The following is a 16,888-nucleotide window of genomic DNA, read 5'->3' as shown; positions in this document are numbered from 1 at the left end:
AGTGTTTGCAGATGATTTCCTTAATTACTTGCTCCATTATCTTCCCTTTCCTTAGCTGGCTTTCAGCACCCAGCGCCACTGGCCGTTGTAGGACTAGATACAGAGGGAAGGGGTTTGGTACCAGGTAGGGGAGATGCCCAGCGGGTCAAAGCTATTGAGGTGCCTAACTCCATTTGGGGCTGGGGGTCAGAGCCCAGGGGCATTTTAAAGCAGCGTGGCAGGGAGGTGAATGCTGTGGGTCCCTCGGGCTAGCTCAGCTCAGGGGCTTTCGTTGTCTATCAAACACACTGTTTGCAGAGTCCTTTTTGCGCACCCTGTCAAATGTCTCTGGCTCTGTAGGTTTCCTCCTCCTTACATCCCATGGGGCTTTTCTGTAGGGGCTGACCCAGCTGGGTTCTCTCTAGTTCCCCTGTTTCCAGAGTCCTGCCGCTGTCCCCTGCAGCTCTGGTGAGCGTTCTCGCAGTGGGAGTGGGAGTGCTGCAGGGCGTGGCGCGCTTGGCCTGGTGAAGTGGAGTGTGCCTCACCTCTCTCAGGGAGGGAGACCCGCCTGCCCTTGGACACAGCTGGTACATGGGCCTGGCTGACCCTGAGTATCCCTGCACTGGGCACGTTGCCCAGTGCTGCTCCACAGGCGCCGGTTAGAAGTATTTTCCCAAGCTGTTAACTGGCTGAGCATGTGAGGTCTAACTCGATGGAATGACATTTCTTGCTCTGCCCGTCGGTCTGTCAGGCAATGATTTCTGAAGACTATGTCCAATCAATTCCAAACTTTCAGTGAACGTTCTGTGCATCAGTGGGAAGAACCCTTGTGATTCTGGTGACAACCAGAAAACCAGGATGCCAGAAAAGCCTTATTTCCACACACCCCCAGAGAAGCCTGAGCAGTAACATTGAGACATCAGTGGTGACTCAGGCAGTCATCCCCCATCCTCCCAGTAAGCCTAACCCTGCTGCCTGCCTTGCTCATCGCTCCCCTTGACAGTGCCCACGTGGGGCTGCAGGCAGAGAGAACTAAAACAATTCTGACTAAGTAAAGAGAATTAGCTGCCTGAGCCAGGCATGGGGAGCAGGAGCCAAAGTGCAAGGCTCCAGCCTCACTCCTTCTCAGCCACTAGGAGCCCTGAGCTGAAGCAGCTGTCACTGGTCCAGTCCTGAACCCTGCGCCCCTTACCTGGGGCAAAGCACCTTAGTCTTGACTGCACCTTCACTTGCAAGTGAACTGGAGGGACTGAGTGATGACTAGCTCAGATACCTCTGATGTCACAATGCTCATCTGCCTGCAGTTCCATACAGGCACGTCTGTGTGGAAATCAGGCTTTCCTGGCATTCTGGTTTTCCCACTGTCATGAAAATCAATAGGGTTCGTCCCACTGATGCCTAGAACCTTCCTTGAAATGTAGGAATTGATTGGACAAGGGCTGCAGAAGTTATCGTGTTACAGACGCACGGACAGAGAGTTGAGTGTTAGGCCTCGCTTCACTCCAAAAGTCTCTTTACAGTATGGTGTTAAATTCTCCTTGCTTAGATTGCAAGCTATGGGCAGGGATTTCACTTGCCACAAATTGTCTATTACACACGTACTGTCCTGTGTAAATTATAATATGAATTGGGTGGTTTTGTTGTGGGGGACTCATTTCACTCACCTGGTTGTAGTGATTTGTTTGATGGAAGCTTCCTGTCTCTTTAGGAGAAGCAGAGCCTAAGATGGGCTTGTTTTGTGGCGTGGAGACAGGAGTCAGCCTGCCTTAGCCCCACTCTGTAACAGCTGATCGAAAAGGGACCCCGGTGGCTCCAGTTAGCTCTCCGGACTCTCCATGAAGTTCTGCCAGGAGCTCTCCATGAAGTTCAATGGCAACACACATCAGAGTGATAGGAAGAAATGATTTTGGGCAGAGGAACCTGAGGAACTCACTGCCACCAGATATAACCAAGACAGAGAGCTTGGTAAAGTTCAAAGCCAGATGAGACTAAGAATAGTCCCTACGTGGGCTATATTGCATCCCTGCTCTAACCAAGTAGACCCCACTCTTCTCCCAGAGCTAGGAATAGAACCCAAGAGTCCTGACTCCCAGCCCCCCTGCCTAACCATTAGCGCCCCCTCCCCGAGCCAGAGAGAGAACCCAGGAGTCCTGACTCCCAGTCCCCTGATTTAACCACTAGCCCCCACTCCCCTCCCACAGCCAGAGATAGAACCCAGGAGTCCTGGCTCCCAGCCCCCCCTGCTCTAATCACTAGACCCCTCTCCCTTCCCAGAGCTTGTTTTTTGTTCTGTGTCTGTGCAGCGCCTAACACTGTGGGGTGCTGGGCAAGGACTAGGGCTCTTAGGCGCTATGGCAATACAGATAGTTAATAATGATGATGAAATATTGATACAAAATCCTGCTCAGGTCTTGCCCCATTGTTCTCAAATTATGGAACATTAATATGCTGCCCAGACTCAGTTTGCTCCATCCCAGCTCCTCACCCCAGCCCAGTTCAGCTCCCCCAGGGCACCAACTGCCAATCTCCTGCCCCATCTCTGCTGTTCCCTCCCTCCAACTGCTAGGGAACCTTCTGCACCTCCCTCCCCGCTCCTGGTCAAATAGCACCACCTAGCACTCCCTCTGCCTGCTCAGGGCCCTCAACAGGGTCCCGGGGCAGTAGCATGTGTAATGCTCGGGCAGTCCCTGCCTGTGAGCCAGGAGGGCTCCACATGGCAAAGCAGATGGAGTCCAGCCCCTGGATGACTTTCCCCTCTTGTTTCTTTGCAGACATCAATGAGTGCGTGAGCCTGCCTGGAACCTGCTCTCCGGGGATGTGTCAGAACCTGGAAGGCTCTTTCCGCTGCATCTGCCCCCCCGGGGTATGAAGTGCAGAATGACATCTGCATCGGTAACTTTGGTTCCACCATTCTACCACCGCACAGGGGCTGCTCTGTCACCAGCCTGGGCCAGGTGCTTCCTAGGCAGCAGGGATACAGGCACTGCCCCAAGGACTTAGCCTCTAAAGCAGTTGGGTGTAGGCCAAGGCTGGGACGTGACAGCCACAGAGTAGCAGATGGCTGTCCAGGGATGCTTCACTCCCATCTGGTTAGTTTCACAATTGTTAAGGGGATATTTTTAACAGTGTAATGAACATGCCAATGTAATGGCATGTGTGGGCACCACCATCCTCTAATGGCGAGAATCAGCACTGTCCAGTTGTGTGTTGTGACGTTGCACTCCATATGCTTTATAAAAATATGCTTATGAAGGTTAATATGATGTAACTGGAATATGCTTTATGCAAAAGGTCTCTTGTAAGGTATCATTACAAAGCTTATAATCTACTGCATGTGGTCATCCTATTTGTATGCATGTATCATTCTTGTATCTGAAGCTAGAAATATGAAGTATAACTCTGAGGTCCTATTGTAATTATGCAAAGTGTGGGCCATTAATGGTGGCTTAGAATCTTGATGGCTCCCATTGACTAGGACAATTGATTGTGAATGGATTTATTTACCTGCAAGCCTTCCTGTGTATGTGTGGGCCAGCCCGTGGGCAATGAAAAATGAGGTCTCACAGGGACATGTGACCATGTCACATGATGCTGGAATCCATCTTAAATCTGATACTTTTCCATTTAGAAGGAGGGGCTGGGACCCAGGGAGACAAAAGAGTCCCGCCTTGTGCCAAAGCTATAAAAGGGGGTGGAGCAGGACAAAGAGGGGCCAGTCATGATAAAGCCCCTGTTTTCCACCTATGGTGTCTGCTGGAACTAACAAGGTCTGTACCAGGGGAAAGGATTGGGCCCAGACTAGAAAGGAGTCTAGTCTGTGAAAGAAGCTTATTGGGTGAGATATTATCTGTAATCAGTTTCTTAATGTATTAGGCTTAGGCTTAGACTTGCATGCTTTTGCTTTATTTTGCTTGGTGACTTACTTTGTTCTGTCTGTTATTACTTGGAACCACCTAAATCCTACTTTTTATATTCAATAAAATCACTTTTGTTTATTAATGAACCCAGAGTACGTGATTAATACCTGGAGGAGCAAACAGCTGTGCATATCTCTCTATTAGTGTTATAGAGGGGGGACAATTTGTGAATTAGCCCTGTATAAACTTTATACAGAGTAAAAGGGATTTATTTGGGGTTTGAACCCATTGGGAACTGGGTGTCTGGCTGCTGGAGTCAGGTAACCTGCAGAACTGTTTTTACTTAAAGCCTGCAGCTTTGGGGGCATGGCCTGTACCCTGAGTCTATGTTGCAGCAGGCTAGTGTGTCTGGCTGAATAAGGCAGGGTTCTGGAGTCCCAAGCTGGCAGGGAAAACGGGCTCAGAGGTAGTTTCTGCACATCAGGTGACAGTCCCAAGTGGGTCTCTGTGACCCAACCCATCACAATCACTTTCTCATTTTTGGTTGGAGATGAGAAGATTGGAGCCATGGGGTTGTACCATATATTAATAGTTTGAAACATATCTGTCAACAACATTGATCTATCATATGATCCTTCTCTCTCCCATAACATGTTGTATTCAGGATCAGAAACAAATAAACCCAGATAACTGATTTTTTTTCTTGACTGTTTATGTGCAACTAACGGCTTCTATAATTCTGCTGTGCTCTTCATGGACAGTATTCAGATCATGTTTTCATGTATGTACAAAATGGAAACTAAAGACTTTAAGGCATGATTCTCCACTCAGTTACAATAGTCTTATGCCTATAACTCTGCATTGAATGGTGTCCCACGGGTCTAAAACTTGTACAACCAATCAGGCCCTATGTTTATTTAAAAAAAAATCTTGAACCACTTTCTATTGTTCTGGGTTCAAAAGTATTGAGACAAACTGTGAATAAGGGAAGTTTAATTACTTTTTATTACACCTGTACTCAAAATACAGATTTTTCTTTTAAGAAACTGTATACAGTGATAACAGTATCTGCCAGGCAGGGCTGGTAAACATTTTCTTAATTTAAAAACTTCAGTGAAGTTTTAAAAACTTAAAATTAGGTGAAAAATTAAGAAAAAAACAAAGAAACTTTTTTACCAATTTTTTTCAATCCACTTTAGGGTGGGTTGTACAACTTTGACATTGAGAAGAAGGTCTATTGGCAGAAGACTCTCCTTTTAGGGGGTGCAGCTTAATGATGTGCTCATGGGAAACTTTACATGCCCTTCCTCAGACTGTCAATATTAGAGAGAGGGATGAATTCCATGTATCATCCATAACAGAATATGTAGCCTGGCTTTGGTTGGAACAGCAATCAATTTGCTTTCCAAGAACTCCACCTGCGGTTGGTCTCTTCAGCTATAAAACTGAAATGCCAAAGCAGAATATGAGACATGGGCCATTGCTGTTCATTCAGTAGCCACGTACTTCACACCAAGGAAGATCTTGGCAAATTTTTCCAGCAAAAGTAGGGATGTCAAAACCTGGTATTTCCGATATTTAAAAAAACACAAAACTTTTGATCCTGTAAACACTATAGCTCAAATCCAGAGAGCCTGAGCCTGTTCCAGTGAACTGAAATGATCCTTGGTGACACCAAAGATGCTTTCTTTGGTATTGGTCATTATATGATAAGCAGCTTTGTTACTGCGAGGTACTGGGTTGCCATGGCTTGCGTTGATCTGTATCTTCTGCAAGATGACTCCAGCAGCCTTCGATGTGGGATATTAGTAATGATTGTGGAGGATGTTGTGTTATGCATTAGGCATTGTGGAGGATGTTGTGTTATGCATTAGATGAGCACTTTTTGATGGGGCTGGTCCCTAAATGAGAACAGCTCATCTAACAAGGTAAGAGGATGTAGTACCTCTTACATACAGTACACACTTTACATATCCATGTATGTGCAGTACCTGTAGTTACACACACATATATACAGTGATGTATATAGAAACACACTTCTTCCACCAGTGCTAAATATCTTCCAAGGGAATCCTGTCATGTATCATGCTAGGGAGCCGAGACCCAGTATGAGCCCTGTGTGTAGGGTATCATAGAATCATAGAATATCAGGGTTGGAAGGGACCTCAGGAGGTCATCTAGTCCAACTCCCTGTTTCGGGGCATGCAGGAGGCCTTGGGGGGAGGGGGAGGAGAGAGGGCACGGCACGCTAGGATGAGGGAGTGGAATGGGGCAAAAAGAGGCAAGGCCTAGGAGGAAGGGGGGGAGTGGGGGCAGGGTCTGGGCAGAGCTGGGAGTCAAACCCCCCCCGGCACATTGGAAAGTCGGTGCCCGCGCCCCTAGGGACTGTGGGGGGGTGGGGAGTGGAGAGCAATGCCAGGGCTCCCTGCATATCTCTCTGGGAACGGTTTTCCAACCAGTTTTGCACCCACCTCCATCTAGGTTGCATTTCCCTAGTTTGTTTATGAGAAGGTCATGTGAGACAGTATCAAAAGCCTTACTAAAGTCTAGATATACCTCCATGTCTACCGCTCCCCCCCCCCCATCCACAAGGCTGGTTACCCTGTCAAAGAAAGCTATCAGGTTGGTTTGACATGATTTGTTCTTGACAAATCCATGCTGACTATTGCTTATCACCTTATTATCTTTTACATGTTTGCAAATTGATTGCTTAATTATTTGCTCCATTATCTTTCCAGGTACAGAAGTTAAGCTGACTGGTCTGTAATTCCCCGGGTTGTCCTTATTTCCATTTTTATAGATTGGCACTCTATTTGCCCTTTTCCAGTCTTCTGGAATCTCTCCTGTCTTCCATGACTTTTCAAAGATAAGTAGTTATTAGTGGTTCACAGTCATGCTGGAAGGGCATGAACGGACTGCAAGGATCAGTTCTGGGTCTGGTTCTGTTCAATATCTTCATCAATGATTTAGATAATGGCATAGAGAGTACACTTATAAAGTTTGCAGACAATACCTAGCTGGGAGGGGTTGCAAGTACTTTGGAGGATAGGATTAAAATTCAAAATGTTCTGGACAACCTGGAGAAATGGTCAGAAGTGAATAGGATGAAATTCAATATGGACAAATGCAATGTACTCCACTTAGGAAGGAACAATCAGTTGCACACATACAAAATGGGAAATGACTGCCTAGGAAGGAGTACTGCAGAAAGAGATCTGGGGGTCATAATGGACCATAAGCTAAATATGAGTCAACAGTGTGACACTGTTGCAAAAAAAGTGAACATCATTCTGAGATGTATTATCAGGAGTGTTGTAAGCAAGACACAAAAAGTAATTCTTCCGCTCTACTCCGTGCTGATTAGGACTCAACTGGATTATTGTGTCCAGTTGTGGGCGCCACATTTCAGGAAAGATGTGGACAAATTGGAGAAAATCCAGAGAAGAGCAACAAAAATGATTAAAAGTCTAGAAAACATGACCTATGAGGGAAGATTGAAAAAAATTGGTTTGCTTTGTCTGGAAAAGAGAAGGCTGAGAGGGGACATGATAATAGTTTTCAAGTGTATAAAAGGTTGTTACAAGGAGGAGGGAGAAAAATTGTTCTTCTTAGCCTCTGAGGATAGGACAAGAAGCAATGGGTTTAAACTGCAACAAGGGCGGTTTAGGTTGGACATTAGGAAAAACTTCTTAACTGTCAGGATGGTTAAGCACTGGAATAAATTGCCTAGAGAGGTTGTGGAATCTCCATCATTGGACATTTTTAAGAGCAGTTTAGACAAATCCCTGTCAGGGATGGTCTAGATAACACTTAGTCCTGCCATGAGTGTAGGGGACTGGACCAGATGACCCCTCGAGGTCCCTTCCCAGTCCTATAATCTATGAATACACCCACTGTTGACCTCTCTCTGTTCTGGGAGTCAATGGTAAAGCTCCCAATGGCAGCAGAGTTAGGCCAGTGATGAGTGCTTTTGAGGATCCCATCTGTAGATCCTCAAATAAGGTGCACCTCTATTTAAGTGATCTTATATTGCACTGAAAAGTGCAGTTTAGTCAAACAATTTTTAAGGCAGGATGAGGGAAGATGCCATGTGTAATTCTGGCCCTATTGAAGACAATGACAAAACTCCCACTGACTTCAATAGGGCTAGGATTGTCCCCTCTTATGTCTTTCGACTGCTGTTCTCAGCCTATAGTCCAGGTGTTGGTAATCTCTTGCAGTTTGGAAAGGGAGATGAAGTGGCAGGATGTTGTTCCAGCTCAGCTTCCAGGGTACAATTTTAGAAATGAACCTGATTTTGACATTTTCTGAGACTTTGTGTGTAGTAAACTGGAAAAAAGGGGAAGAAAGTGAATTATATATATGAAGAGAGAAAGTAACTTTTAATGAAAAAAAGGGAAAATGGTAGTGGCTGGGGAGTATATCATTACTTTATTAGTAATTTGGGCATTGACAAAGGCTAAGAAAGACAAATAAATACTCTTTAGAAATATTAAAGCATAGGGAAGGGGAGTTGGGGACCAAAGATGGCCCACTGTTTTCATTCAATTTGCTAATGTAGTTTATGCTCCTTTATGGATCCAGTGTTATTTACTGACACGTTCCCCCCACATATCATGAAGCCTGGTTTTGCTTTTATCAGCATAGTTTTTACTGAGCGCAGTAGAAATACATTTCAACATTGTTTCTGGCTTCCCAATCCCATTCTCCATGTGAGATAACGTATACAGATAATACAGAAGAGTAGGGCAACAATGAAAAGCCTGCCCGGCTTTGTTGTTGCCTTACATAATGGCAAGCCCCATGCAGACACTTTGGGAGCTGGCTAAGCAGCTTCCTTGGAGTTGATGGTACTGATCCAGGTCTGAGAGACTCTTTTCCATTATACAAGTACGTCAGAAATGGCTTCCCAGCTCCTGCCAAAGCGAAATGGTTTCCCAACTCCTTTCAAGTGACAAATTGCTTTTGCATATGCTATTGTTTCTGTCAAAGCTAATCCCTTCCCTCTCCTGTGGTCCTGTCATGGTATTCTAAGCTCTGGAATATTTGCTGATTTGTCTAGGTCTGATTCTTGTGTGACTGCCTGACACAGATATTATTTAAAGGCTTGGGCAAAGTGGTCTGAGGAGGCTATGCACACCACACACCTGTGCTCCATGACGTGTTCATTTTAGCGTAGGCTGTAGCAATGCAGATGGAAAAAATAAAAAGCTGCTGCATAAGCAGAATGTATCTAGTCCTTGAGCACACCCCCTTCTGGCACAGCAGGGCCTTATAAGCCTGCGGTCCTCTTTCACTCCACCTTGCTATCTTGCGATGATCTACTCAGACACAGGAACAGAGAACAAGACACCTTCTTTGTGGGTTCTCATTTATTAACTCCTTGTACAGAGTGCAACCCCCCCCCATTAGCCCCTCAAATCCAACCCTTCTTCTGGCACTGGGGCTAATACCAACAAGTATCCTCTGCCAAGTCCAGGAATCCCCAGCTCTCCTCCCAGAGCTGGTTTATCATGAAAAACAGACTCATGCACCTCAGAAAAGGAGTCTGCATCTCTCCGCCCAGAAGATTTGACTTCAGGCCAGCTGTAGCACTCCGTCAGATTCAGATTCTTCCCAGCTAGCCCCTCTTTGCTAACTCCTTTCACCTGTCAGCTTTAAATCCTTAGAGGTTTTTAAGGTCAGGCTTGACAAAGCCCTGTCTGGGATGATTTAGTTGGGGATTGGTCCTGCTTTGAGCACGGGGTTGGACTAGATGACCTCCTGAGGTCCCTTCCAACCCTGATATTCTGTTCTATATTCTAATTTGTCAATTTGTTCCAAAAACTCCTCTACTGACACCTCATTTTGGGACAGTGCCTCAGACAGTTCCTCTGGCAAAATCATGGAGCAGGTTCTCAAGGAATCCATTTTGAAACACTTGGAGGAGAGGAAGGTGATCAGGAACAGTCAGCATGGATTCACCAAGGGCAAGTCATGCCTGACCAACCTAATTGCCTTCTATGATGAGATAACTGACTCAGTGGATATGGGGAAAGTGGTGGACATGAGATATCTTGACTTTAGCAAAGCTTTTGATATGGTCTCCCACAGTATTCTTGCCAGCAAGTTAAAAAAGTACGGATTGGATGAATGGACTATAAGGTGGATAGAAAGCTGGCTAGATTGTCGAGCTCAACGGGTCATAAAGCCGGCCCTTAGGGTAGGGATAGGGTCCAGAGTGACCTAGACAAATTGGAGACTTGGGCCAAAAGAAATCTGATAAGGTTCAACAAGGATAAGTGCAGAGTCCTGCACTTAGAAAGGAAGAATCCCATGCACGGCTAAGGCAGGGACAAATTGGAGAGTCCAGCGGAGGGCAATGAAAATGATTAGGGGGGTGGGGCACATGACTTACGAGGAGAGGCTGAGGGAACTGGGGTTATTTAGTCTTCAGAAGAGAAGAGTGAGGGGGGATTTGATAGCTGCTTTCAACTACCTGAAGGGGGGTTCCAAAGAGGATGGAGCTCGGCTGTTCTCAGTGGTGGCAGATGACAGAACAAGGAGCAATGGTCTCAAGTTGCAGTGGGGGAGGTTTAGGTTGGATATTAGGAAACATTATTTCACTAGGAGGGTGCTGAAGCATGCACCACTATAGGCTGGGGAGGCCACACCTGGAGTATTGTGTCCAATTTTGGTCCCCCCCCACTACAGAAGCACTGGAATGGGTTACCTAGGGAGGTGGTGGAATCTCCATCCTGAGAGATTTTTAAGGCCTGGCTTGACAAAGCCCTGGCTGGGATGATTTAGTTGGGGTTGGTACTGCTTTGAGCAGGGGGTTGGACTAGATGACCTCCTGAGGTCCCTTCCAACCCTGATATTCTATGATTCTATGTGTCACCTAAAAAGAAAGGCTCAGGTGTGGGAACCTCCTCCACATCTTCTGCAATGAAGACCAAAGAAAAGAATTCACTTAGCTTCTTCTCAATGGCCTTGTCTTCCTTGAGTGCTCCTTTAGCACCTTGATTGTCCAGTGGCCCCTCTGACTGTTTTCCAGGCTTCCTGCTTCTGAAGTACTTAAAAATTGCTATTAGTTTTTATGCCCTTAGCTAGTTGCTTGTCGCATTATTTCTGTCTCTGTCTTATTATACTTTAACACTCGAGTTGCTTGAGTTTATGCTCCCTTCTATTTTCCTTACTAGCTTTGACTTCCAATTTTAAAAGGATGCCTTTTTGCATTTAACCACCTCTTTTACACTGCTGTTTAGCCATGATGACATTTTTTGCTCCTCATTTTTTTAATTTGGGATATACATTTAATTTGAGCTTCTATTATGGTATTTTTAAACAGTCTCCATGCTGCTTGCAGGCTTTTCACTCTTGTAATTGTTTCTTTCAATTTCCATTTAACTAGCTTCCTCATTTTTGGATACTTCCCCTTTTTGAAGTTAAATGGTTCTGTGGTGGGTTTCTTTGGAACCCTGTAAGGATGTTAAATTTAATTACATTATCATCTCTATTACAAAGCAGTTCAGCTATATTCCACTCCTGGACCAGATCCTATGCTCCATTTAGGACTAAATCAGAATTGCCTCTCCCGCTATTGGTTCCAGGATAAGCTTCTCCAAGCAGAAGTCTTTAATGGTGGCTAGAAATTTTGTCTCTGCATCCCGTCCTGAGGTGACATGTTCCCAGTCAATATGAGGAAAATTTAAATTCCCAGTATTTTTGCTTTTTCTGCCTTTGCATCCTCTCTAATCTCCCTGTGCATTTTACGGTCACTGTCACCATCCTGGTCAGATGGTCGGTAGTATATCCCTGCTGCTATACTCTTAGGGCTTGTCTACATTACCCGCTGGATCGACGGGCAGCGATCGATCCAGTGGGGGTCGATTTATCGCGTCTAGTGAAGATGTGATAAATCGACTGCCGAGCACTCTCCCATCGACTCCGGTACTCCACTGGAGTGAGAGACGCAGGCGGAGTTGACGGGGGAGCATCAGCTGTCGCCTCACCGCAGTGAAGACACCACGGTGAGTAGATCTAAGTACATCGACTTCAGCTAAGTTATTCATGTAACTGAAGTTGTGTAACTTAGATCGATCCCCCCTCCCCCCCCAGTGTAGACCAGGCCTTATTGTTCAAGCATGGAATTTCTGTCCATAGAGGTTCTATGGCACAGTTTGATTAATTTAAGATTTTTATTTTATTTGACTTTATGCTTTCTTTCACATATAGTCCCTCCTCTGAGCACAACCTACTCTGTCATCCCTATACATTTTGTACCGTAGTATTTCCATGTCCCATTGATTATCCTCTTCCACCAAGTTTCTGCTATGCCTATTATATTAATATCCTCATTTAATTCCAGGCACTCAAGTTCACCCATCTTAGTATTTAGACTTCTAGCATTTGTATATATGCACTTGTACGTTTTCTCAATATTCAGTTGCATTTAAAGGGGATTCTTTTATGTTTGACTGTTCCTCACTACCTCCTACCTGTACTTTACCAACTTCTTTTCTATCCTCTTTAGTAAGATACAGAGTCTCCCCTTTAATAAATTCTTCCCTAGAGGATGTCTCCACCCAAATCATGTGCTCTTCTGTCCCCTTTGGCTTTCTCCCAGCCTTTAGTTTGGAATCCAGCTTTCCTGTGAGTAACACAACAAGGAGTTACCATTAAGCATGGGAGAAGCAGCAGGCTAATCAAATAAAATCACACATTGAGCAGTTATCCACTGTTCAGAATGGAAATTCAGTAGAGGGTTTCTTTCCTCTAAGAAGAATGAGGATGACTCAGTATCAGAGGTGGTAAAAAAGAAGAAGAAGGAAAATCTCAGGAATTCTTTTTGTATTTTTTCTTTTTTTCAAAAGTGTGAAATTTGAAACATTTTAACCAACTCCAGAGCTGGTCAAAATAAGGATGCAATTGTGAAAATTTTGTCTGATCTATTTGCTGATAAATTTTGAATTTCAAGATGTTGGTGACTTCGTTCAAGGGAAAGCTTTCGAGCAGCTGTACTCATTATGGACTTTTATTGTTATTGGCAAAATAAAGATGCTTGAAACACATACTAAGAAAGGGGGAAAGATTACAGCCTCCAGAATGAAAGTACAGAGCGACAATTAGTCTTAAATAACCTTCATCTCAGTGGGGCAGTTCCCTAGCTACGCCCAATGACAGAGCTGCCACAAGATTAGCTTGATGTTTCCCATGCTGTCAGTGGCCCAGCATAACCAGATCCAGGTTTGCATGAAAGCTTAGTGAATGTTTTCATAAATGTGGGCTACATATTTTTTGAAATAAAATCTCAAACCTGGTGAATTTGGCTGGGATTCGGTTTCCCATATTTAAATATACTTCATAAAACAAAAACAATTCTAGCCTGTTTTCCAGGCTTGAGGGCCTGATCCAAAGGTCACTGAAGCCAATGGAAAGACTCCTACTGACTTCAGTGTGCTTTGGATCAAGCTCTGTCAGCAGACCTGGAGGTAGAGACATAGGGTGAGATCCTGACCCCTCATTCCGACCCCTTTACATCAGGGAGCAGACTCGGAGCAGTGTAAATGGACCCAGGTGGAGCAGGATTCTCTCACTGCAAGCAGTGGGGAGAGGAGTTGTTAGACTGTCTTTCAAACGCCCCTGGCAGAACTGGTGTAGAAGGTAAGTGGGGCAGGGGATGGGTGGGGTGTATTGGAGTCCACAGCACACACTGATGTGGAGATTCCAGGCGGTGCTGCAGCACATAGGAAGGCAGAGACATAAGGCCCCCAGGGCTGTCTGAATTATGCTGGTAGCCATGAAGCACTGAAAGGGCACAAGGTGACCACCATAGGTGTCGTTCTGTGCCACACCCTGGGCTGCAGGTTTCATGCCGTGCAGATGATGATGCATGTGCTTAGAAACGGAGCTACATACGAAGTACAGTACACACTGATTATTTAAACGAGACAATTGCGATAAAATCCAAGGACATGATCTTGCCTTTCAAAACGTACATCATTAGCAATGAACCGAAAATCGCCAGGAAACATTTTGTTAAGCTGCCTCTCCTAACTGCTTCCCAGGGGAACACTTCCCAGAATGATATTGTAATAGGGGATGTTCTGCTTGGCTGACAGAGTGATGGCAATTCCACAGCGAGTAGTGGCACGGGGTACTGCAGCTTCTTTTGTTTGGGATGCATGCAGGGAATACCCCCGGCTGGGTTCTGCTCTAGTACACATTGAGATGGCTGTGAAATTAAACAACTTTATGGAAGCTAATATGTTAATCTAAATTCAATGTGGTGGGGACCTCATCTAAAACCCACTGAAGTCAGTAGGAATATTTCCATTGATTCCAATGGGCATTGGATGAAATGCTATAAGAGATTTCTGACTCTAATTGTTTGTCATGTAGAGTTGGTTGAAATTTTTCAGAGGTCCCAAGACCAGAAGGGACCATTGTGATCACTTCGTCTGAATTCCTGTGGAGCACAAATTCAGATTTCAACATTTTACCTTTTAAAAAAATGTTTGAAAAAAGAGACAAAATGTAGAGGCATTTTCCTCGGTTGTTAACAAACTGTACAGTTGGTTTTTCAGCATTTCCGTGGAAAACAAAAGAAAAAAAGAAAAGAAAGAAAAAACCTGGCATCCCTGCTCTTTGAGCAGCTTTATTGTTATGCTAACTCTGAACAACGTTCTGCCTGTGGCTTGCTATGGTCTCCTTTTGGTGGATCATATAATATACCGTCCATGAGCAACAAAGTGACCTGGACTGACAATATTAGTAAAAAAAGGTTGTACCTGTAATGATTTTGCTGGCTCCAAGCCTGCTCGGCTGAACACTTCTCCCACTTGCCATGGTTTCTAAATGAGTGGGCTTGTCTCTCATTGATAAAGTGATGGTTCTGGAGGCCCTACCTGAGCACAGTGCCAAGCAAGTGTGAATAGCGGAAAAGTGTGGTGTCTCAAACTCTGCATTCTGCATCCTAAAACTAGCGGTAACCTTTTAAAGGAGCATGAGATCGGCACAAACCGGGGCCACAAGCGTCAATTAAATGGCAAGGAGGCAGTCATTGATGAAGCCTTGTGGCTCTGTCTTCAGCAAAAGCTTTGCCAAGGTGCTCAACTCTCTGGACCGATGCTGAAGTGGCTCAGCCGGCAGCAAAGCAGGGGAAGGAGTTCAGCCCTGCAGACGGCTGGCTCAGTCGTTGGACAGGCTGACCCAGGGCTGTTCAGCACAAGGAGTGTAGCGAGAAACAAGACGCTGACCTTCCAGGAGCTACTGAATGGAGGATGAACACCCTCTCCTGCATTCTGTTCATGTTCCTCCAGCCACGTGACACCTCCAGTGCTGATCAGGCTGCTCTCTTCTACTGGGGCTTTCTGGACAGAGGCTTTAGTATGCTGCAGGAAGAGTTTGCAGGAGCAGAAAAGGCTATGGCCCACATCACATTGTTGAACTGTGCAAACATAGATGGGACGAAGAAAAAAACTCTTATGGTGATCAGAAAGAGCAAGTGATTTTGTTGTTTCCCAAAAGATCACTCATAGCTGTCCGTGATCTACGGAAACTTTGTCAATGCCTGAATGAGTGGCTATTTATTTTTTTCCAAGAGTGGCTGAAAAATTAGAACAAGGAGCTGTGTCTATGGGTCCATCACGTGTGCCTGTTGATTGACAACTGTCCAGCTCATGCAATCAGTCTGGAGCTGTAAGCTTGTTTTGAAATTTTTGCCTCCAAACACAACCTCAGTCATGAAGCCATCGAACATGGGTGTCACTAAAAACTTGAAAGACCTCTACCGCACTTGTCTGAATGCACAAGCCATTGCTTCTCTGCTCTTTCTCTTGAAGGCTGGTGGCCTTCAAGCACCCACACCTGCAAGCTCTGGATGTTGAAAAAAACCCAACCCAAACCAAACAAAAAGCACACCCCTATCACTGACGCACTTCTTCTTGTGATCTCAGGCCACTCCCCTCCCTGAGCTCTATTTGCTGTGGTACTCTATTCGACTACTGACCTCGGTAACGAAAATGGCATGTTTGCTTTTTCCCTTTTTTATTTTTTTAACATTGTATCAAACAAAACTTTAATAAACAGTTTCCATGTTTCTGCAACCTCACTCACACATGCATGTATTCACTTGAAACCAAGACTTTCACTTATTGGCAACTGTCAGATAATGACAACTTTTGGGTGTGAACTGAGTTGCTAATAAGTGGCAGTGACTGTATTTGGTTCTGGAAAAGTAAACCATGAAAACTATCAGGACTTCTGTGCCACAAATCAAAGTTGTGACATCTCACATGTTATTCTATAAGCTTTTACAATTCATAGGTTCATATATTTTTAAGTCAAGAAAGGACCATTACATCTAGTCTCACTGCGTGTATAACACAAGCCATAGAATTTCATGCAGTTATCCCTGCACTGAGCCTGATAACCAGTGTTTGACTAAAGCATATCTTTCAGAAAGGCAAGCAGGCATGGATTTAAAGACATTAAGAAACGGGAAATCCACCACTTATCTTGGTCATTTATAGTTGAGCACCCTCGTTGTTAGAAATGTGTGCCTTATTTCTAATTTGAATTTGTCCAGCTTCAACTTCTATCCATTGGTTCGTCTTATCCTGAAGCACTGTACACCTACACAATACAGGCAATTTTAGAAAGGTATAATTCCCATTATCTTTTCAATAAACTATGATTCCCAACAAAACACTGCTCCTTGGTGCCATCTAAGCCTAACAACATTTTTTTGACTAAACAAGATACTTGTTGATGCATCTATAAAATGAGATTTGGTGGAGCTAACTCCTGTCATATCAGTCAATTTCAACAGGACACTTTTAGGGCTTGGCTACACTTACGCGGTAGTTCGGCGGCTGGCAATCGAACGTCCGGGTTCGATTTATCGCGTCTTGTCTGGACGCGATAAATCGAACCCAGAAGTGCTCGCCGTCGACTCCGGTAATCCTGCTCGGCGAGAGCAGTACGCAGAGTCGACGGGGGAGCCTGCCTGCCGCGTCTGGACCGCGGTAAGTTCGAACTAAAGTACGTCGACTTCAGCTACGTTATTC

The sequence above is a fragment of the Terrapene carolina genome, unplaced genomic scaffold (assembly GCF_002925995.2).
Source record: "Terrapene carolina triunguis isolate 2854851 unplaced genomic scaffold, T_m_triunguis-2.0 Scaffold94, whole genome shotgun sequence".
Classification (NCBI taxonomy): Eukaryota; Metazoa; Chordata; order Testudines; family Emydidae; genus Terrapene; species Terrapene triunguis.
Note: the sequence above shows the minus strand (reverse complement) of the source record.